Source organism: Parus major, chromosome 7 (genome assembly GCF_001522545.3).
Source record: "Parus major isolate Abel chromosome 7, Parus_major1.1, whole genome shotgun sequence".
Classification (NCBI taxonomy): domain Eukaryota; kingdom Metazoa; phylum Chordata; class Aves; order Passeriformes; family Paridae; genus Parus; species Parus major.
In genome coordinates, this window is record NC_031776.1 from 9,682,279 (window position 1) to 9,706,985 (window position 24,707).

Consider the following 24,707-nt stretch of genomic DNA (forward strand, 5'->3'; position numbering starts at 1 on the left):
TCTGAGTAACTTCAGGCTAAAGATAAATGCCAGGACATTTCACAGGATTAGACAGTCAAAATACATACAAATATTAAAAAAAAAAAAAAAAAAAAAAAAAAAAAAAAAAAAAAAAAAAAAAAAAAAAAAAAAAAGCAAGCATGAATTCTCCATGAGACGGAACAACAAGAGATAAAGGAGGCCACAGGAAATACTGCTCTTGCTTCCAGACATCATGGACATAAGGCTGCGGCAGAATGGAACCAAAACATCCTCACGCTCCCTGAATTCTGTATTAAGCAAAGCCCTAAGATGAAGACATTGCAGAGAGGAACCATGCAAACAGCAAGGAGACCAGTTCTATAGTATCTGCTGACAAAATCACACCTACAGGACCCATTTACCTTGAGCTGGTGAATGAATCAGTAAGAGACACAAACCATGGGTCCCCCTGCAACAGCCAAATTAACACCAAAAATTATGAATATCCTCCAGGGAATTTCCACTCTCCACTTGCTTCCAAATTACTTTACAGCACCCACATTTCAGCACAGAGCAGTAAAAAGACAAGAGGGCTCTGTCTCAGCTTACATTCCTATTAATACATGACAAGTCTGAAGATTCCAAATTCCTTTCAGGTGTTCATCCATGAATCCACCCGCCTGCATTCCTACAAAAATATCCAAGAACATCCAGAACATTAGGCTGGCATTTGAACACTCCCATAAACACTATGTCAAAATGAAAGCTTTAGCCTTGTTAGCTTTGGCCAAAATTATGTTAGCAGAGCATCTCACTGTTTGAACTGAAACTGAATCCAGGACACTACCATTACCAAAGCAAGCACATCAGCTTTTCATATTCACAGATGCACAAAAATCCTAACAGGTATAAGGAACAGAAAACCATTTTTTTTAAAAAGAAAGGTAACAAGATAAGATTGATCAGGTCAGTGAAGGAAACTCACCAACCCATACAGCAACACTTGTATTTGTTATCTGTCACAGTTATCAGGCACCTTGACAATTGCTCTTTGCCATTAAGCAGCAAGACAGTATTTCATGAAGGGAAAATGCTGACAGTGAGGAGATCTTGCTGGGTGATAAATAAGTAAGCTGTGGCTGACATGGCTGAGGCAGAGGTTCTCCAAGGGCACAGTGCTCAGCAAAGCCACCTTGCATTCCAATCTAGAGTGCAGCCTTGCTGTTTCCCTGCCCTGAGACCCTTTCTGTCACATTTGCTTCCCCAAGTCCACATTCATTTTTCTCTTCCCACATCTTCCTGAAAGGAGAACCTAATCCTGTATTGGCAGAGACAGGCTGTTATTATTATCTACAGGAAAAACAAAAGATACTCATCTTATCTGAGGCTCAGTGTAAACAATGGGTAAGGAGAAGGGAAGCAGAGACCACACCACAGCACTGCCAATCTCTGCAGCCCTTACAAATGCAATAGGTCTGAGAGCCTTGTCCCCTTTTCTGCAGGCAGGGAAGCACAGAGGTGAAGGTGGGACACTGTCCCAGGAAGGGCGAAGGCAGAGCCCACCACCCACAGCAAGATCTGCAGGCAGCACTGCCAGTGCAACCCAGTTTATCTCCAGCAGTGCTTCTGAGGCATGGAGATCAGCATCTGGATGAATCATGGCTTCCTCCGTGTAAAAAGGAGAAAAAAAACCTATTTCCAATTCCACAGGTGAGCAGTAAACTGCCACACAACACTCAGATGATTTCAGCTACAGGGATGCTGTGTAGCCAGATACAGCCCAGCCCAGATCCAAGTTGTTTCCTCAGATGTGGCCAAGAGCAGCAGTGCTGTCAGGGATGTTTACAGCACCCTCAGGGACTTACATTAGGACAGAGGCACTTGCCACGCAGGCAACAGAGCAAGAGCCACCTGCCACCCTGCGTGTCCCACAACACACATGCCTCTCCTGGGAATAAAGAGTGTGTCCTGCTGAGAGAAGCTCTTGTGGTGCTTTGGATTTGGATGCCAGCTGGCACAGTAACAGTCTAATTCACAATACAACAACCTATCCGTATTTGTTGGTCTGTTTTCCCTAAAAAAGAAAGAAAAATCTATTGCTTTCTCTACAAAATAAAATGAAAAATAAAAATCAGGCAAACTATGTTTACACAGACTTTTGTGCAGGAACAAGTAGCTAGGACATTTTTTCAAAAGGGAGACAAAATCATTGACCCTTGCTAGACAACTGTTTCACTTTTTTCATTCTAAAAAATCAAAACCACAACAAAAGTTCTTGTTGAAATGCAAAGTTTCTTGTTGATTCTGAGGTGAAGGAGAAAGGACTTAGAGGACAACAGAAATCTTTTGTGCCACAAGGAAGAGCAATATGTTAGTGTCAGGTTAGAATTCAATCAACAAATGGGAAATATGGTTCTACAGAAGTTCAATTGCTCATTAAGCTTCATCTGCATGAAGAAAACATTCAAGTTACAAAAAACATCCATTTTCAAAGTGAAGGCTCCATCACTTCATTATGCTGGAAAACAGTGTTAGGAATGACATAGTCATTTCTAAATGTTTCACCACCACTTCTTGCTTGAGAGCACAGAATCACTTTTCACAGGCAGCCATTTCAGTCCTGAAACAAAAATTAGATGTGCTGTAGCCAGGACTTTTATTTTCTTCTGAAGATCTTCAAGTTGCTTCCTTCCAGTGCAGCTTGGCTGGCATAAAAGGAAGGATATGCTGCAACATAGTCACATCTACTTACAATTATTTGTTTGCTTCAAAATATTAGCAAAACATCTTGGGTGGAGGAAGGAGGTGACAAATCATCTAAAGGGTGGCAAGAGGAAGATGAGAATTTCCATAACAAACTACTTGTTAGGTAGTCCCATACCAAAAACGTCATGATGCTATACTAGGATGTGAGAAAAGAAAGCTAACTGTGTGTGTGTGTCAAATTGCAAGAATACCATTCACATTATTTTAGGGCAGGCTCACATCCAAAGCCCACTTGAACACCATAAAATCCCTAAAAGTGACCCTTGAATATCAGTCCAGCTTGAAGAGAACTTTAGATCTTCAGACATTGGAAGAGTCTTTAACAAATATTTTCACACACCATAATCTTTCTTACTTTCAATCCCAACTATAGAAATGGACCAGAAAAAGGTACAAAAAGTAGTTTTTCAAGTATTTTTTTTACTCTGGAAGACGCCCTATTAAAAACCCTTCTAGTTGTAAAAAGGTCTAGAACAAATACATGATTTGACTCGTATATTAGATAACCATAAAATATTTAAGGATGAGAGACACCAGCATTCATCAAGAGACTTAAAACAAGAGAATCAAGTCAGGCAGTCTGCTTTACAGAGGCCACCATTTGCTGTCTGGATCTCTAACCTACTTCAGACACGTGAAAAGATATCCTTCATTTTTCCAGATGAAAGAGTTTTTTGATAGAAGTTAACAACCACTATTCAGGAAAAACCATTTTGAGCATATAGATTATGTTACACACCAAGTAACCTATACTTGAAATCTTGTTAAACCAATTTTATAATAAATTGAGGCCTACCGCTACATCACCTGATCACATTCATTTGTTCTTTTTTCCTTCAGAAACCAAAATCATAGGAGAATTTCAGCCTCTGTCTCTCTTTTAGTGTTCATGCATTTAAAATTTCATTGAGTAATGCCAGGGTAGATTCCAGTTCAGTAAACAGTTACTGGGGAATGTAAAAAACACATTCACAAATTCCCTCAGCAGATCCAGCACGTCAAACAAATGTAGGTCTCCACTAACAAAGACAAAACAAAACAAAGCAAAAAAGTAGTAAATTAAGCTATGCTTAACTTGATTATATGTAGCAAAAAAGCATGGGTATTTCCTCTACCAAAAATATCAAGCATTCTGATAAATGGCAAGCAATGGCAACTAGCCAAAAAATGCATCGTAAACAGCAAGAGCATTTTTCACTACCAAAAGACAACAGTGAAATGAATTGGACTCTGGGAACCCAGCTGGGAAGAGACTTTTACAGAAGCACATTCATGGATTTTTAAGTTTATAATTTCCAACATGTACATATGAAAAGGTTAATGTTCTTCTGTTTCTTCCCTTCAGAGGTCATGAAGCAGGCAAAAATAAAGCATTCTTTGATACTATCACAGCCTATGAGGAGAGGCTATTTGACAGTATGAAGCTGTCCGGAGAAAGAATAATTTTCTTTAAAGCAACTCTCAAAGTATTTCATGAAGTCTTCACATAATAAACATCTATTTTGTGTTTTTCAAGATAAAATCGGAGGGGAAAAAAAATCATTGCTTCAAAGTTTGTAAGTCCTTGAATTCCTGCCTTAAATAATAAGCATTAATCAATGTTCCAAGTTAAACACACAAAAAAAAAATTTTAAGAAAACACAGATCTGTAACCTTTGCAGATGAATGTGCTTGGGTTTGTGTTTGGGTCTTCTTCGTCTCCCCACATACACATGAGCTTTTACATCCCAGCTGTAATTTTAAGTCTCTAAAACAGCATCTTGTTGTCTTGCAACAAGTTCTGGGAAAAAATGTAAAAGTTTCAATATAATTAGAAATGATGTGTCAAGATGTAACCATGTTTACCACATTTCCCATAAAGTAGAAGCTTTTCTGTAGGAAAATCTCATGCTATGTAGAGTTTCCACCAGTTCCTGCTCTGAGCTCTGTCTGCAGACTCTCTCGATGACATCTCATACTCATTCCTATCTATCCCTACTGCACAGCAGGGAAATCAAGGACCCGAAGGACAACTGCATGTCACAGGAGGACTGTGAAGAGCTGAACTGTGAGACTGTTATCCATTCTATGGTAGAGCCCAAACTGATTCTGCATTTCACTGAGACACCACCGCAAGAACAGAGAGCATCCGACTCCCCTGCAAGTAACGGGGTGTGATCTGACAGGGACAGTGTTTCAAACTGGGGATTGCAGACACTGCTGGGTTGTTTTTTTCCACTTCCTCCCCCTTTGGCTGTGGCTGACAGCAGCTGTGGGAAGTGTGTGCACACTGCACAGAGGACTGCCCCCACCCCAGAACAAGCCCAGTCTGAGAAGGAATGCCCAGACAATCATGCCAGGCTGCCAGGTCGGCTGAGCTCCCACCATGTCACAACTGAATGGCCCAGGGCTCATGGCCATCCGAAGGTCATGGTCTCAGTTTCAGCTCTCCCAAATCACATCAGAAAACACAGGAGAGCAAAACAAAGACCAGAATACTTTCCTTCTCCAAAAGGCAGGCAGAAACCAAAATATGGCACAGGTTTGGGTTTTATCCCTTGCTTATTGAAAGAAATTACTACCCACAGCCCTTTTCCTTCGCCTCTATTCTTGGGCAGCTTCATTTAGTTGATGCCTGGGAACTGAGCTTCATTCAGCACCTCAAAATCTGCTTGCTCAGATTGCTCCTTCAGGCACTGGAAAACTTTTTGACTAATAAGCACTTGCCTATTTAAGCTGAAGCTGAAAATACTTATAAAATGAATTACATATCTAATACCTCGCTGGTTGAGCTGGTTTTCATTAACTTCTGGAAGAACTGCTTGGTAGCAACTTGGTGTTTTTGCCTGTTTCTGCACAGGCTGTGCAGCTCTGCTTGGAGAGCAGGGGAGGATTATCCACAACCCTGGGCATCCACAGAGGCCACCTCTGGCCACCAGTGACCTTCACAGCGCAGGAGAGATGGAGCGTCGGCTCCACGGCCTGGGGAGAGCAGTGGAGTGTTCACCATGACAACCAGCATGAGGAGGTTTTATCTGATGAAAGATTAATGCCATTGCAACTGTAGTGGCCATTTACTTACCCCTGTGTCTTTACTCACTAGCACTTTAAAGAGAAATAGGAATCAGGAGGGGAGGGCAGAAGAGAAGAAAGGAAGGGATGGAGAAGAGCTCAGGTCTGTTTGCAGGAAAAGAAAAAAAACACAACTCTGTTCTGGTGAAAGAAGAAAGTTAGAGGAGTTATTTGAACTTGTGTGTGCATTCATCTCCACACAACAAGCAAGGACCCCCAACAATTCCCTAGGCAATACAAGTCTACAAATTGCATGTGTGCTTTGAAGCAAGCACTGAATTTATAAGGCAGATGGAAAACATCTTCAAAGTCTCAAATGAAAGGCTCGAGTTTTCCAGAGTTAAAGGAAAGTAAACATGCATGAAGAAGTCAACTTTTTTCTGGAAGTCATGCCTTTTCCCTTCTGCAACTAAAAAAAGGATCAATATTTTAAAAATATGAATAAATGCTCACATAAGGCCTGTAATACTACAGTCACAACAGCAATGACCACATTAATGGAGCTGGCATTTAAACAAGAATGGGCAGAACTCGTTTGTCATTTTCTTGTATTTAAACCAAACAGCTGCGAGGGCAACATCTCAGCTTAAAATACTGAAATAAAACAGTATCAAACTAGTCATTAACAACAAAGTAGCCTCAAGAATGACAACATTAGGCAATTACGACAAAGAACGTTAAACTGCAAAATTTGGAGTTGCATTATTTATTAGTTGGGGGGATTTTAATTATTATTATAATTAATTTCAGCTTTGGCTAGTTATTCTGAAGGCATTTGAAATTAGCCAATTCTACTGAATCTTGCTGAGAGTTCATTGTCAATTGAACTCATATAGGAAGGAAACAATGAAGTATCTGTTTCTGAAGGAAGTATGTTAACCTTTAACATCCAGAGTATGACCTTCCTCCTCCTGGCACAATGAAGGAGGATCAAAAAACTGGACAGGGCTTCTGAAGAGCAACAATTAACACAGCAGAGCACAGAGCAGTTGTACAAACGCCGTATCCCACCTCGGCACTCCCATACACTTTCCACGTTTGCTGTGCTGCTCTCGCCTCACCACAGACATCCTCTGCCCACACAGAGCCAATTATGAGTTTCTTAGTCACTAAGAAATTATCCCAAGCAGAATTTACCCTGTAACTTTCTGCTGGGGTGGACGACTCAGCTTCTCTTTCAACATGGACAGAGGCAGACAGTTTTGAAAACTGCCAGCAATTACTGGGATCCTTTCACTGTGTTTCCTTAGGTCAAGAAATTTGTTGTATCTAAAGTCAAAACTTTACCAATAACATGCAACACTTTAAACATGTACATATATTTTATATACACACATATGTATGTTATATATACCACAAACATATTTCCAAAAATATCTCCAAAGCTAAATTTCAGGCCTTAATCTAACTCAAACAATTGGAGCATATGAGAAAACTTTAGTGGATGGGAAGATCATACACCATCTGTGTTTCTTCAGCATCCTTGTGCCTTTCTCACGGTTTCAGAACTTGACACCTACTAGGAGTGGAAGAAGGGATTAGAAGTGGATCCAATGCCATCAGATGCTTCTTAGGCTCTTTAATCCATGTGGGCTTTTTCAGGAAAGAGCAGGGGCAGTTTGCTGGGGACAGGCTATTTGGGGTTTCTTCTGCCAAGGCTCTTCTGGGACTTGGTGTCACACAACAAAGGGCAAGGATGGCTGAAGGGAGAGTCTGAGGTATAAAGCACTGTCATGTCCTGAGTAGTAGAAAAAGACAATTGAACCAGAAAACTGTGTGTTTCTGATGAGAGAACGGTGATTCTGTTAAAACAAACAAACTGTGTTTACCATACCTATGGCATTGTTTAAGCTTTATTAACACTCTCTGGTATTCAAGTTTGATCAGTTAATAGGTGAAATACATTTCAGCTGAGTATCTTATCCTTCTGATACTTAAACTGCAAAGACAACTGGAAAAGACATCTGCAGTCAACTATTACAAATAAATACCTTATTGTAAAATAAAAATCACATACAACCTTTTCCAGTGTAAAAAGTATGGTTTTGCAGCAAGTATTCGAAGCAACAGATTTTGTTCTGCCATAACATCTGGCACTGGATTAGGGATCCCATCATTCTGCATGGCTACTGCATCACAACAGAGCAAGGACAGTATAGTACAGGGTGTATATACAGTATTCAAGGTAAAATTACATATTATAGTTTCACTACATCACTGGCACAACATATCATGACCATGCCAGAAAAACTAGCTTGGGCTGTGCCAGAGTGTATCAGTGGTGCTGTTGAACAGGCAGGGAGGAGCAGCTCTGTGGGTGCTTTGGGCACTCAGGCTCCCTCCTCAGTCACAGAGCAGCCAGTTCCGTACCAGACACTCCCAGCCCTCACTGGTTACAGGGCAAGATCCACAGACTGGTCCTTAGGGCTACCCTCCCCTCAGGGCAGACTCAGATTTTATGTGCCTCTTTAAAGATGTCAAGGCTCCCTGACCAATATTCCTTCTGCAGACACACAGCATCAAACTCTCCTGAGGCTGATGCAGGGAAATCCAAACACTAGCAAAATTCACTGCATTTCCATCAATCTCCTGCTAAGGTGGTCTTTGGGGATTTTTTTCCTGAGAATAGCAGCTGAACCACTGTGAAAACCAGGTACCATGCAAAGCCACTGAAATGCAACTTCTGTTAATGTGTGTTCCTGGAAACCCAAAGGCACTTTTTACAATTATTCTTAAACAAGCATAGCAGCATAACTAACTCGTTTTATATCCTGTGCCGTTTAAACCTAAGGCTATTGGTAAAGGCCAAATTGCTACATCAGGAAAAAATTACAGAAGACACAGAACTTTTAATATCTATGCACCTGCTAAACTTCAATGACAAGTCAAGCCTTGCTTATGCACATATAAAGATTTCAGAGAATGGCATGACTAACATGAATGAATACCTTCATTGGGATGCACCAGGAGAAAAAGAGGAACTGTGCTATTTTGTCTGGGATAGCTTTAATAACCAGCTTGCTCTGAAAAGCAGTGACAGAAATGCAAACCACCTGGTTTGGCTGGATGCCTGCTTTGCAGGGCACTTGACTCCAGGACTTCCTGAGCTCCCTGCCATACTGGATCTCCAACAGCCTGGATGAATAACAACCCAGTAGCACTGACAGGCAGCACCAGGGTTACAAACAACTTCCTCTGCTGAGACATCTCCTGCTGTAATTACAGCTGAGGTGAGCAGCAAGGGCAGGGCATACCAGCACCGTGCATTCAGCACCACTTACCCTGTGTGCATCCATTAGCTATCCCATACCAATCCTGCTCCTCTACCTTTCCTCTCAAGTAACCCCAAAAGTCTCTAGCACAAGGCCAAGCAAAGGAAAAAAAAATATTGGGAAGTAACAAACTGAGGTTTCTGGTTTACCTATGGGTTTCTTGCTCATCCTTCAAGAACAGAAACCAGCAGAGCTTCCAGCCACACCAGCCAGGCAGCTTAACAACAGGAACCTCCAAACAATCAAGGTAAAAACAAATTAACAGCTTTAATGTCTGCAGCAGACCCTGCCCAAGCTTTTGGTCAGCAGCCTCCACCTTCCCCCATCGTGGCTCATCATCTCCTCTCTGCATCATCACCTCTCACTGCTCCTCCCAAGCTTCCACACTGTAGATTAGCTGCTTGTACTGGTTGTGCTCTTGCTTGGCTCAAAAAGGACCAGACAAATAGGTGTGTGCAGAAGTGCATCAGTAAAGCATCATATAAACAGGTAGAGAGAACAACATAGAGGTTTCCCCATGGCCTACAGTGCAGCTACATAATAAACCAAGGGTGTAAAGGTAGCAGAACTTCAACCACCAACCCCACAATCCCACTGAAGGCAGTGGCCATGCAGGCTTGAAGTCCATCCAGGTACAGAAGGGACAGCCTTCTTTGGAGCCAGCTGGAGTCACTTTCCCCAGGCAGAAGCTATCTGCAGACATGCAAACTGCTTTAGAAAGTTAAAATACATTTGTAGCTTCAATTTAGCCTTAATGTCTCTTTTTAAAAGCTACTGAAAGCTGGTCGGGGATTTTTTTTTTTTGGTATAGTGTTTTGGTGCTGGGTTCTTTTTAATCTCTATGCCTCATGCAAATGAACCTACAAGCACACTTCAGTATAAACAATAATTGGGCAGTATCACTGTTGTTTCACGAGCCCTAATAAATCTGGAGGAGAGACTCACAAGGACAGTATCTCTCTTACTTCTGAAGGGTTCACCAGGTCAGTAACTTTCACTATTTCCCATGCTAGAGAGAGAACATGATTTTGCCAAATTTATTTGGGAGAAAGAAGGAGGAAGCAGCTTTAATTACATAATTGTTAGACTGTAGCATGGAACAGATTGACCTGCCAGACCTTCAATTATCCAACTAGCTCTGCCAAGTTTAGAACTAGGTATCTTCCAGTTTTTCTTGTGAAAGTCACGATTTTCTCCCATACTATTATAATCCCTTTTTTTAATACAGTGATATAATCAGAGCTCCATGCTCTTGCACAAATATAGTCTATTTTGTTCAAGCAAGATCTTGAAATATGATTGAAGTTCTAGGGGTGGGTGCAGACAATTTGTTTTGATAATGTTTCCTGTTTATAACAATCCTAAATTTCACTGCATAGAGGAATGAGATCATCATTAAGGCATGGAAGGAGGGAAGCAGGATGTTTATAGCATCCAACTCATTTTACCTGAGCTTAGAGACTTCATCGCTTGAAAAATTCAATCTGCAAGAGCACACAGAAAATGCAGACAGGACTGAAATGCCTCTGCACAGATTAAAAGCATCACTCATTTTCCAAACTTCATCTTGTAAGCATCATCTGAACAGGCTATAGAACAAGGAAAAGAGAAAGTTGAGAAGTTTTAGGAGGGAGAACTCACACTTTGAAAATATTTGAAATTTGTTACAAGCTAAAGAAGTAGTTTCAAGAATTTATCTCAACAGAAAACAACTGGTGTATTTGAAAGCTATGCTACACCATCACAATTCTATAACAGTGCCTGAAACCTAGACTGATCTCTGTCCTCAATCCAGAAGACAGAGGTTAGCTTCTACTTGCCAAAACTAATCACATTCTCAGAGATCAGTCATATCAAAGGTGGGATCTCACAATACTTCAGAACAGGGAAGACAGAGGACACAACAAAAAAAAGCTCAACACTTGAACATTTTGTGTTTGTGACTCCCATCTGATCGACACAAGAGGAGACAGCAGGAGACAGTAAAAGTAGTTTTCAATTCAACTGGAACAACAATGAGTGGGGTGAAGCTGAGTCTCACTCACTTTCACCAACTTAATGTCAAATCCAGGCCAATGCTTCTCCTGCCAGATATTAGGCCACATTATATCATTCAGTTCTTTCATTTTTAATGAGGCACAGCAAAAGAAATCATGGCACAAACACTGCTAGGCTACCTTATCTTTGGGGCCCTGACTACTGCCCACATGGTTTGTTTCTCTTTGTATGGAAAATTTCCAAAACCTACCCACATAAGCTATCTTCTAAGAAAGCACAGAAGTCAACCTTGCTCCTCGAACACAATCCCTTTCTGTCTTCCCAACACTGTTTGCTTTGAACAACACATTTGAGAATAAACGTCTGCAGCTCTTAACCTCACACATTGTTATTTCAGCAAGGTCTGTTCCACTCCTGAGCTTCTTGGGCTGCTGGTGGAAATGTCCCACTGACTAGAAATAACGGAGTGGTTCCTCTCAAGAGAGGGCAGGGACAATTGGTGGCAGTGGATAGGGAAGCAGAGCCTGGACCCATTCCTGGTCAGCAGTTTAGTGATGAACACCAAGTCAGTCTAAGACTTTCCACTGCATTCTTCTGGGGCCTAAAGAAAGCAGTAAAACCTTCGCAATGTCACGTTTTAGGGAAGAAGCAAAGGTTTTACCAACAGGCACAAAAGCAATAGGAGCTAGTGAGACAGCTCATGTAAGAGTTAAGATGTTGTAATATTGTTTTCCAAATCAGAAATACAATACAACCTTTGAAAGAAGGCAAGCTTAAGCTTCTATTCATATTTTGATGTGTGACAACTTGCTCACACTATTGTTCTCTGTAGAAAATTTCCAGTCTCTGTATCTATTTTACCTTTTGTTGCACTAGTCCTGGCATTACTCCAGATGTATTTTGACATACATAGTGTCATATTAAACACTGCATTTTGAAAGCAGCTTCAAAATCTTTTCCATTTGCAGCAGAAGCACATTACGTTTGAGAGTTGTACCTCTTAAACTGGATCACTTAGGAAAGAGTTTACTCTCAGCTTACCAATATTTCATGTAAGTGCATATGCTGTTTACAATACTCTTCACTCTTAAAGATAACATTAGCTGTCACATAAGGCACTCATATGCTATATTTCAGTTTTGTACAGAGTACTACAAAACAAAATTATTACTGCTCAGTATATGCACAAATCTGCTTACAGTTCTTTTGAAACTAGCTTGCTAAAAGTACTCAACCTAAACATGTACCTTTTCACTTCAATAATGTGGAAGTCAGTAGACAGGAATTTTCACTGTTCCTGCTGAACACTGGGCTTCTCATTCTCCTTCTGAATAAGTACCTGTCCATCTAGGAAAACAGGCAGCTGTCACTTCATCATCTTTATTTGTACATCTAGGCAACCAGGACAGTCTTGCAGTATGTCAGCTTAACACATAACAAAGGTCATTTCCAGCTGAACAAAGGCAACCAAAACCCTCTACCATATTGTATTCCCCAAGTTTGTCACAGAAAATTAGGTAATGCTAATAGACCAGGAATAGCCACAAAGATCTGATTTCATGGACCACTGATCCCTCAATACTAGAAATGATGGTGGTATATAAAATCCTATTTATATGAAATTGTCTGTCACAGTGCAGAATACCTCAATTACAGAATGTCCTTGCTATTAAGGGCAGCAAACTGATATGCAGCTTACATGTAATTGAAGACAGCAGATTCATTTAAACTTGCAGCTAACATCATGAGCGTGACATGAAGAAATTGTTAATTACAAAATCAGTAAAGCACTCCTTAGTGTCTAAAATAATACAGTTAACAAATAACTAGTTGGCAGCTATAGTGTGTTCTCCTCTTTCTTATAATGTTTAGTCTTAAATAATTTTATCTTCACATTACCAGAGCAGATTCTTGCAGGTACAAACCTTGTTGGGAGGAAAAGAAATCCCTGAACTTAGTCACTAATAACAAATTAAACTGAATCTTATTATCGTATACAAAAAGAAACATTTCCTAGATTTGAACCAGGTATAGAGAATAGAAAGGACAGTATATGTCAGTTCCAGTCCTGTCCTTCAGGAAGAACTGGCATTGTTCGCGACAGCTGTCAAATGTACTGGTATCAAGAATAAAGCTATTCACAGGGATTTTATAGGCATATAAGTTATTCAAAACATGGTTGGGTGCAAAAAGACAACTGTGTAACAGTTGAAAATATCATTGAAGAGATCAGGAGAGAAAGCAAGAATCAAGAAGTACTTAGCCAGAAACTAATAGCACTGCCATTCCCACAAAAGGTTAGACGGAAAATAAGGATATTTCACACGCGTGGTAAATGTTATTTACCAAGGAACACCCTTTTCTCCCAAATGCCCAATGCATGGAGTCACCAGGAGGATAACGAATGCAGCAAAGCTCATCACATTAAAGTAAGAGGTGCCAGACAATTCCTGAACCTGTGCCATGTGATACACCCCCATGATTTTCCATTCCATTCCTTCCAGCAACATCCTGAAAACCACCCTGGTTGGAGGCTGTTTCAGCGGCCACAAAAAAAGACAGACTCAACCACAAGTGAAAGATTGTATTCAGAGTTTATTTTTTCCTTCTGGCAAGGGTAAAAGCTGGTGCAAATGGCCCAGCAGGAGCTGTTCGACACAGCAGTGGAGGACACCTTGATCACAGCCATGGCACCAGTGTGGAAATGCCTGGTGCACAGGGAGCAATACACCCGTGCTTTGGGAAGGAGAGGCAGCCCATCGGGATGTAGGCACAGGGCAATGCAGTATGGCTGTACATGTGAGTGTTGTGCCAAACCTGCCTCTGGCAGGGTGCCTACAGAAGGTACCAAACACCTCTAGAGGAGGGGCATCTCCTGAACATCTCACAGCACAGCAGCCACCACAGCAGGGTCACAGCTGAGGACGGTCACAGGGCTGAGCCAGTGCTGCAGCCAGGACAAGAGCTCAGGGTACTTAGCTACCCCATGACTGTCACCATGTGCCCACTTAGGGGTGGAGGCCAAACACAGCCACCACACTGAAATACCTGAGCAGCACATCCCAGGAGGAGCCAGTTGAAAAGCAGAGCAATGTTTTATGTGCCTCTACAGCACCACTCAGCTCATCTCTCTATCTGTTCTCAGTATTACCCACCAAGAAAAAACTTAACTGATGCCTATCCCAAAAGGCACTGTGGTCTTTTCAGGGGGTGAACTCCAAATGCCAATCATTCACCAAAGCTTCTTCACCCTCCCCAAGATGTCTCAAGGCCAGCTGCCAGCACCATGGTTCCTCCTCCAGTATGCCTTGTTAACATAAGGAAATTACCAGGCATTAAGTTAAAAGCAAAACCAAGATCTGTCTGCACTGTCACTATGCAGGCTCAAGTCACATTTGATTTCAACAGTCTATTTCAGCAATCCCAGCATTAACACCTAAATTAAAGACAAAGTTAGAAATAAGGGGTGATCTTCCGAAATTCTAAATACAATCTGTGTTAAATTACTCATCTGGACTAATACTTCTGTATGAAACCTCCAAGAGATGCTCCACCAGCACAGTGATTCCAGCCCAAGGAGCTCATGCCAACAGACACATATGAAACGCAAACAAGGCTGTCTCTTGAGCATTCCCAGGATCAGGAGCCAATATCCAAGGAGGAAATGCTAGTCTGCTCAAGGTAATGGCAACATGCCCATAAATTTTGGTGGAGTCAAGCTTTTATGTCTGCACATCTAAAAGGTAATTCCTGAATGGCAATAATATTTGCCATTATGGTTACAGACAACTAACATCAACCCAGTAAGTTGTGCTGGGAGTTAAAAATGCCAGGAAGGTTTCATTAAGGTATTTTGTGTTAATTGTAAAAAGCAAGTGACAGTCAGAGAAGTCATTTAACAACCAGAGAAGAGATATTTCTATCTATCCCATAAGCAAACAGCTATATTTTAAGTCAGTTCTGCAGGGCTGCTGTCTCTGCCAGCAGAAGATAAATACATTTCTTCTGTTTGCTGCACATTTCTTCTGAACCTGCACATACTGTACAAACAGATTGTAGAGCAACAACACATATGCAGGGAATTAATACCAGGCCTGCAAAACAGATGGCCCCACAAGCCCTAGACAGCCCTCCAAGCCATTACTTTGTCCTGCCATATCATCTTCACCTTCAGAGGTAAAACAGGAATCAAAGAAAATGAGCTACGAATGTCTTTCAGAAGATCAATATTCCCCATTACTTGTTCTTCCAGACAAAAAGGAGCCTCTGCATGCTCTGATAGCGTGCCAGGCCAGCTGGTCTCTGAAATCACAGAATGGCACATGTTGGGGCACAGGTTATTCCATGGAGCAGTTCAGACCAAGCTCTGAACCAAGAAGCAGTCCAGGATGCAGCACCACTGCTCGGGTGGGCACAGCCTGGGCCGAGGGGCTGGCAGCAAGGAACCCAAGCTGCTCTGCAAGACATTTCCTTTGCTGGCTGTCAGGGTCACAATCAAGCTTAAATTTACATACAAGTGTCCAAAGGTTGCAAGAGATACTGTACGAACTAAAATATTGTCACTTTTTCAACACAGCCTTCAGGGGGAAAATAATTGTGATTTAAAGGAGAGGGAAGACAGACATCAGAAATAAAACAGATAGGACCAATTAAAGTGAAATCACGCAGCTGTAAGGCATCTTGCTGGAGCAGCTATGTTGGAGCATCACTCAGTTTTGGGAGTTCCTTTGGCAGGCAATGCTTGAGCCAGCAGAGGGAACTGATCCTCACTTCCCTGGCTCCTACAGACTAGGGAGCAGGAGCCCTGGCTGGTTTGGGACAGCCAGTTTCAGATAATCCAGGCCTTCTATGCACAGAAATTTCTGCAATGATATAACAAAACTCACAGGCCTATCACTATTTTAGTCCTAACTTCTTTTATTACAGCACTCAGGGACTGAATTTTTAATTTATACCTGTATATTAAACACATTCCTGAGCATTCAATAACACTTACCTTTTAGAGACAGGATATGTCTTTATTGCTGTTTTAAGCCACAAACCCAAATAAATTCTTTTTAATAAAATAGTCAACATTTTTAGAAACCAAGTCGAAGCTATAAATGTAGGTGCCTTCTAATAGCATGACAGAGTGGTTCACACACAGATTTTAGCAACAGATACTTCAAAGCCAGACAGAATATAAAACACAAGGCACAGTATTTTATGGCCCTGTGATAGAGAATGACTTTCAATGAGGAATTTCTGTGCTGAAACAGTTTCAAACAGGAAACAGAGGAAACTATCTGGAAGTTTCACTGTTCACAAAGTACTTGGGTGTAAAATCATCCCTGGCACATGTGCAGTCACACAAAGCATTCCTCACTCGATAAGAAATACCTGGCTCAGACCTTCCAGCCGGGTGCTGGCTTTGGGACACGCATTGAGCTGATCCCCCTGGCCACAGCAGCTTGCCCACAGGCCACCTGCAGAGGCCCCCTCTCTCTACAGAAACCCTGCAAGGCAGCAATGGTGCCAAGAGCATCAGCCAAGCAAAATCACAGCTGGCAGAAAATATAGCAAAAAATAGCTCCAGAAGACAAGAATACAGCAGGAGAAAAAATCAAAGAAAGTAAACAGATGAAAATAATTATAGGACAGCTTCAGAGACAGTCTTTGGGTGGTTTAAAAGGAAGCAAGACAAAGTTCATTCAGGAAGCTCAAAAGCAAAGGCAGCCAAAGGGTCTCAGCTACTCTGATAACAAGGAGAGAAATGTCACAGGGGATCAACACACTGAATTTAATAACCGTTTGGAGCCAGGATGAGGTGGGAAAGATGGTGTTAAGCTTTTTATGAAAGTTTCAAGCATTGGCAGCACAAAGACAATAACTCCAAACAGTGAATACTGACTTAACAAGCTCTGGAGGAATACAGTGAGAGAGGAAGAAACAGCACCATTCCTATTTGAGCAGTGGGTTGACCTCAGCCATGCATTCCCAGAAATGCAAACACTGGTGTCACTGGTTGCAATGGAAGCTTGCAGGGAGGTCAGGGCCTCCTTGAATATTAGAGAAGTGTGGCTGCTTGTGTGCAAACCTACACCTTTACAAAAGCAGACAGGACATTCGGTCTACATTCATGGGGAGAATGAAGAGCAATGATGAAGACTCCATGTTGGAACAGCAGAGTCACTGAAAAGACAATTCCTAACATTTGCTCAGGGCAATGCTGTGAACATGATGCCTGTATTGTTTCTTCCCATTGGAAACACAGCAGTGCAACATTCTCGTTCTCTACCCACCAGGAGATCCCTCTGTTTGGAACAAGCACCTGCAGTGGTTTCATTAGGAAGTGACTGGAGTGGGAAAGAGATCTACAAGCTTAAATGCTTTCAAGAACACATTAAATCTATCTGTGAGACCCAGCCAACCCACTGAGGTAAAGGTAATGTTTACAATGTGGTTTGAGAGCACGGAGTTCAAAAAGAACTGGCATCAGCCACAGAAAAGCTCCTACATTATCACAAAGGCTTCTCAAATCACAAAATTACCTGTCCCAGGTATTTGAGGCATGCGGAAATCACATTCCCTACTGTTCTTCTCATCTAACTTGTCGTTTGTTTTCAAGATTAGATTCTCTTCACCTTGAAGGCCTCTCAAGCAATGACAGTATATGTTCTACAATCACAAGAAACAGGTAAATGTACTCTGAAATCTGCTGTGTATAGGTATCAGTTCTCTTAACTCTCCTAAATCACTGTTCCTTTCAGATGGAACTTATTATAAAGTTAGAAAAGAGCCAAATATATCAAACCTTTAAATTCCATACAAGCAGCAGAAATTCTGGTTTGTCTAGCTGCAGCCAGATGAATAAAATATTCAAAATTCCGAATATGTAAGAAATACTGTAAGAGGTTAACTCCTTCATCTGGCAAGCCATTAAGCAAAAGAGTATTTTCCAAGGAGGAAATCTGATACGACACCCATGTCACACCCTAATATTGAAACTTCCACTCAATGGTCCTTCAGCTATACCAACAGAATCAAAATGCTCACAACAGACAGCCCTTTTAGACCTCTTAAGAAGAAACATTCTCATCAGGAAACATCACCTTATCTCCCTTCCATTCATTCATCTGTCTTGTAACATGAGGGAAATATTTACACTGGAATGCAAGAAAACAACTTCAGTGCACCATTTAAGGATTAAAAATGCTTCTGAAGAGTCAGTATCTACAAGTCATTGCTACCTTATAATGCTGGGTAAATTCAGACACTGTCAAATTCCTTACATATTTTAGAGTACATTTATTTTCCTTCAGTTTTACAGCTTTCATTAAACTAGACAATAGTATATTTTCCCCTTTGCATGCTGAAACTGGAATTGCTTGCCTTGGCAACAAAATCCTGTAATTTTTATCCATGCCAAAAGTCTCTTTTCTTCCTGTACTATTGACTAAGTTTGCTGCAGCCATGGCAAAAGCTTGATCAGAAAGCTGCATCACTGGTAGAAATTGAAGAGCTCCCTTCTGAGGGTCTGCAAAGAAGAGTCAAAAGAAAGGAGTGGTGAAGTTAAAAAGGGTTCTTTTATCAGCTTCCCAGTTCAGGAACAGTTGAAAATTGCCCAGGTGTCAGCCTCTATCATCACACCCCTACGAGGAACAAGCTTAGCATTTACTGTTCCCTATTATTCCCCTTGTGGCTGGAGCAGCTCACAGAAGTCCGGGGCCTTCGCAGGGTAGCTCCTGCTGACGGTGTGCAAGTTTGAAAAAATGTGCACCAAGTCCCATTTCCTTGGACAGAGAAGAAAAATCAACTGCAGAGACTTCACTTCTCAGAAATCCCATGATTCTAAGAATCTACAGAAATTCTGTCATGCCAGAGACTTCTGGGAAAAAGCCATTTTAGGACTTTTTAACACTATAACCTTTCTCATATTATCAAGAAGGCTGGATGGCTTTAAATACATGGAAGTTCAACTGCTGCTGAAATTTGGGGAACCAGGCTGCACCTCACAATACTTAGAGCTCTTAAAAAAATCAACTATATCAAACAGTATTTGCATTTTGGTAGTTCCAAAATCTGAAATAATTCCAGCCTTCCCCTTCTTTCTGAATTTCTGTAAGACAAAAGGAAAGATACAGGCCCTCCATTAGGACTAACATTTGTTTCCATGCCTTTCTGTGATTTTATTTTTTTAATTACCTTAACATCAATCAGGTATCTCTAAATCTGTCCAACAACTTGCTTTGTATACTTCACAATGCTAGCGTTACACTAATTCCCTGGCTTCTCACTTCTCCCCTTTTAAAATAGGCACAACATTTGCTTGTCTCCCATCTTGTATCTTCCCCATCCTTCACATACTCAAAAAATAATCTAAAATTTCACACTGCTACTATGGCTGTTTTACATTTCAATCTTTCAGCCTTTTCTCATTGCATCCATTACTTACATACCTTCTACATCCCATAACCAACCCATCTTCAGTATCATTTTTCATCTTCAACTTACATTTCCAACATATCCATAAAATCATTTGCATTTTGTTGTAAGAGAAAAAGTATGGGCTGTTTATAAGGCCAAAACAAATGGAGAAGAATCTCTTCATGAAATCATCAGAAATAATGAATGACAAATGACATATGATACTTTAAACTATTGAAAACTAATGATTCTTGCTTGTACTACCCCCAGCTCAGGTTTTTTGATGGTGTCAGCAGAAAATGATCCTAGAACTTCTGAATGATTCTAGTTCTTCTGAAGCTAAGAATGAAGGGGATGATAAAACTTCAGCAGAGATCCAAGGGATTTCTACCAGCACACCCAAGGGAAGGACTGCTGCAAAGGGAGCTTTAACTGCTACCTTTCATCTCACTTCACAGCACTAAAGACAGTCTGGCAGCTGGCAGAAAAAGGAAAAGAGAGACTGTGTTGGAAACATAAAAGGGGGTAAAGTCAAGGAGTAAAGTCCAGTACTTGGACTCTGTGACACCAGCTAGGCACAGGGGAAAGCACAGACCATCTCCCATCACACTCTGAAAACACGAGAGGTGTGAGGAAGGGAAAATTGTGCTAATATACAAGCAACAGAGAAAGGGCTTCTCAAAACATGGACTATTATGCATGGCTCTAAAGAAAACCATGGCTGAAAGCAACTCAGAAATAAAAAAAATTTTAAAAATTTAAAAAAAAAGTTAAGGATCTATACATGTACTATGTAGTACATATCTTAAAACGTGTGTGTGGGACCATGGGCCATAGCACTCAAATGGAAGAGCTATCATTAATACCAGCTTAGTACAGTATTGCCCATTCACTGGATTGACTCCCCTGCGGCTCGTGAAGAACCAGGCCCAAGGCTGAATTTGAGAAAGTGTTACATACCTAAGTGAAGCAGCCTTCTGAATGTGCTGTCTGCATGGCAGCTGGAGCACAGGATGAGCTGCCAGAGTCAGCAAGAGCCACGCCAGCCGCTCAAGAAGGGAGCTGGATGGGAGGGCGGAAAAGTAGGAATATCAGGCTGTAATCACCAACTACACTTTGGGGTTAATAAGAAGAGGTATTAGTCGACTTCTGTTTCCCAGAGTGGGTAGTAAAAAAGCAGGAAAAAAAAAAATGAATGGTTGTTTTTCTATCATTTAAGAGTTATTGCCTTCCTCTGTATCAAATATAGAAGCTGTGTGGCCGCAGCAGAAAAATCACAACTGAATAAGAGAGATTAGCTGAACCTTCACTTTCCTCTGCCTTGAGATCTAAAGTGCAAATCTCTTCCTCTCTCCTTCCCTTCCCCACTCTCAGGCCCCTATAATTAGTTGCATCATTTTAAATGGTTAAAAGCATTCCATTATACTTTCAGGTTTTGCTCATCTATTTTTGGCTGTATTTGGTTGCCATACCTTGGGGTAGTGTACTACGCCACTCTTGTATTAGATATTTGCTGAACAGGCTCTCAGAGCCCAGGTGGCTGAGAGAGGAAAGCAGATGAAGGATTACACTTAATTGCACTTACTTAAAAAATAAAGGAAAAGAAAGCAGACTGTTTGTGCTATACGTCTTAGTTAAATTAACTTCAAGAATGAAAACAGTGCATATGAACTCAGGAGGTTTCACATTCCAGCAGCAAGAAGAGTTGCTTTCTCTCACTCTCCAAACTGCCTCTTAGTGAGCCCTGCTCTCATCAAGCTTAAAGCATTCCCATGGGTCAGACTTCTGAATCCTTCCATGACAGTCCATAGTCACTCCAGATATGAAAGTGGTTCGAGGGACAGCAAAAATCCAGATGATGTTCAAGGTAATAAAAATGTAAATAAACATACATATATAAATAAAATATACATAAAGATGCCAGGTTAGAAATCCATCCTTCACATTAATATGCACATTGAGCCAACAAAAGGATGGCCACTCCAAAAGGCCAAGACAGTTTCATACTTCTAAGTATCACATAATCAGGAAAATGACAACATCTATTTGGAGTGTGGAGGGGTGAGAGGTACAGAGATGGAATGCTTGTCTCTCTGAAGATGTGCTGAATCTTGTCCATTTTCCCATTTTTGGACTACGTTAGAGATTACTAAAGAAATACACAAGAAAAAAACCCAGTCCTGTATAAAGAATAAACTAGAGCTGATGAGTATAACTCCTAATTATCACACTGATTCCTGATTTCCTGTTAGTCTTATAGGATTAACCTGAACAAAACCATTGATGCCAGAGCACTTTCCATGACCAGTACTGCAGGCTTCCACCTTCTATGTGGAGGTGACAGAAAGAGTAAGTTACACAGTGACCCATGTAAGGTCTGCCAGAGAGTCAGAGACATGGAAGAAAATGACCTGTGGGACCAGGGTTCAGTCACCTGGAAGAAGAGTTGCTCCCTCTTCAGCATCAATTTTGAGGAAAATTTCTATGTAAACAAAGCAGGTATCAGACAAATCAAACATTTTCAGCCTGTAGCACTGCAGAGATTCAGATCATTCTCCACAGCACTTCCTAAGTAAGCAGCACAGTTAATTAACTCTGTGTTGATTAATGGTGCTCTCTCACATCAAGAATTTATTGAGTCTGTTATTATATACAAGGTCATAATTGCCAAACAGCCACAGCTAAATACCATTCCTTGCAGTCTACCCCTTAAGCATCATAATGTAAAATTAATTGGTACTTGTTTGTTAATTAATATGAAATATTTTAAACCATGCAACATAAAACTTACCACTGCTCTTTTCTAAACAGACATGAATGAACAAAACTATTTGAATACCTTGGGAAGAACATCCTCTTTGGAATCAGGGTGGGATTGGGGTGTCTTTGTTCTTTGTAGTGGGCTTTTCTGTGCTCAGTCATTTACCAAAAGTGCTTGCCCTACTTGAATAACTATTCAGCAATTATTCTAGTTCCATGGTGCACTAAGACCAGCAAACTACGCTCTTATGCAAGAATATGAGCGCCCACACCAAAACATCTCTTCAGAATAGTTATTTCAGAGTAGCTGTTTCAGTAAATTTCCACACACAACTGAAATCAGCTCATAGCAAAGGATCCAACTGCGCCTCAGCAACAAAGATCCAAAAGACACTTGAACTCTGTTGTCCCTTCTGGGATCTTGAAATCCAGGGTTAGCCACTATTTAGGGAAAGCAGCCAAACAAAGCAGACCCCCACTATGAAAGAAAGAAGCCCACAGAGGTTGGATCCCTAATCCTCAGGATGGGGAAGCAAATGCTTTGCACAGACCTGGCCCCTCCCCAGAAGCAGGACCTGGGCAATCACTGCCAATAAAGCTACTCTGGCTTTACCCAACCTGTGGCAGTTCCCCCACATCTCAAGGCAAGTCAGCACCCAGGACTGCCTGGTGGTAGGGCAAGAAACCAGAGACAACTCTGGCTCTTTCCCAAGCCTGGCTCTGCCACACAAGTAAGGAGAGCACGAGGAAACAGACCCCAACCAGTCAAAGCCCCTTCTACTTATATTTCTACAGGCAGTTTTACTACCCCCTAAAGGCTTGCTGGTAATACAAAGCTTATTTTCAACCACATTTGTTTCCCAAAAAGGGGGCATGGGCAATATAAAGTAGGTCTGACTGGTTTTTCAGCTTGGTTAAGGCAGACCTCAGAAGAGATGGCTTTTACGTTGATTCTGCTTGTCATGCTATGAACACCAGGGCTCAGCACAACTCTGTGGGGCAATACAATGTGCATGAATTTATGCAATAAGGCACAAGCAAGCAAGCTCTCCTCTGGCTGAGCAATCTGTTTATCCCTCTTTAGAGAGAATTGCCTTACTGGTGAAACATCTACTGTGGCTTAAAAATATTACTGCAAATGTTCAAGGTTCAATTAACATATCAGCTGAACACTTTGTTAAGAGCAGGCAAAACTCTGGAGTGTTGTATCCAAGCCTACTGCTTGAAAGCAAACATCAACAGAAGCAGCATCAGGAATAAAACAAATGCAACACTATGGCTGGAACCGTACCCACAGAGGTAAAGCAGTTATTTTTGCTGCACTTTTTTTTTTTTTTTTTTTTTTAATTAATGTTACAATATCCCAACAAGTAGCAGTGCAATTCAGTCCAGCAGACTCTGAATAGCTCAATAATCTCACAGGAAAAGAAAATGCATAGAGAAATTTTGTTACTACTGTGGGTCAGAGCCTTCCCTATTTGCTTGGTCCTAGATAAGCAGCTGTACACAAGGCCTAGGAGAAAGCTTGCTCTGTGCTAAAGCTTTTTGAAGGCTTCAAGCACTGAATTACACCTGCTTGTCCACCTCCCTTTAACTTTTGTCCCTACCACAGAGCCGACTGAAGAATTCCCCAGACAACTGTCTGAAAGTGTGTAGGTCTTTAAAGGGTTGGAGACCATGTGTCTGTACAAAGTCATCCCTCAGGAGCCACACAAGGGTTTTCAGACAGTTGTTTGGAGCTGTCTTCGGCCAGCCCCACGGGAACAAGAAGTGCTGAAGATCATGTGCCTCCTCTGTGGTTTGCCATCATTTGTCTCTCCTTTTCCAGACAGCTCTCTGGTGAATCACAAACCTGCCTTGGAGGGCACGAAGCATGCATAAAAACCGATTAAAGATATGCAAACTCTTCCTAGGAACAGGAACCAGGAGATCCCAAATGCAATCCCTGATTAATGCAAAAGCTGTGCTTATGCCTGCAGGAAGAGGATAAACCCAAGGCTTCTGTAACCAGCTACCCCAGGTAACTGCACCTGCCAAGCCGCAGCATGTAGGTGCTCCTGGGCAGTGTGATCTCCCCACCAACAGTGAGCACATCCTCTGAGAACCCAGGTCTGGATAATTCACTCTTGGAACTACACAGCTGGTTTAGCTAGTCTTACCCTTCTCCGTGGAGGAGGGGAAATCTGTTTGGCTTCATTTGCTCCTGTTTGCAGAAAAGAAATAACACTACTCTGGGAAGCAGGGCTGATGCACAAATTTACCAGTCTTCTTGAAAATGCTTCTGAAAGCAGGAACTTCTAATTAGAAACTAGATTATAAATCTATAAATATTTACCTGTAATATGCAGAGCTTAGTGAGAAGACATGGGTGGGGTTTCTGAATGGGTTTTAAACACCTGTTGTGTATTCAAGTGGATTACCTGTGTCAGAATTAAGTTTAAATGTATTGATCCCTACTTAAGGAGGTATCTAAATTACTCAAACATGGTATGG

At 41.4% G+C, this 24,707-nt stretch overlaps 1 protein-coding gene across 11 annotated transcripts in view; it reads right to left on the reverse strand.

The window, feature by feature from the left end:
- The window catches only part of ANKRD44 (ankyrin repeat domain 44), a 139,619-nt gene that overhangs the window by 95,926 nt on the left and 18,986 nt on the right, over positions 1-24,707 (reverse strand). Inside the window, exon 1 of one of the 11 annotated variants that reach the window (XM_033516207.1) lies at positions 10,499-10,627. The exons of the other annotated variants lie outside the window; for them this stretch is intronic. The gene's annotated coding sequence lies outside the window, so the exon portion shown is untranslated. Of the gene's footprint in view, positions 1-10,498; positions 10,628-24,707 lie in introns of those variants that run through there. 11 annotated transcript variants of the gene reach the window in all.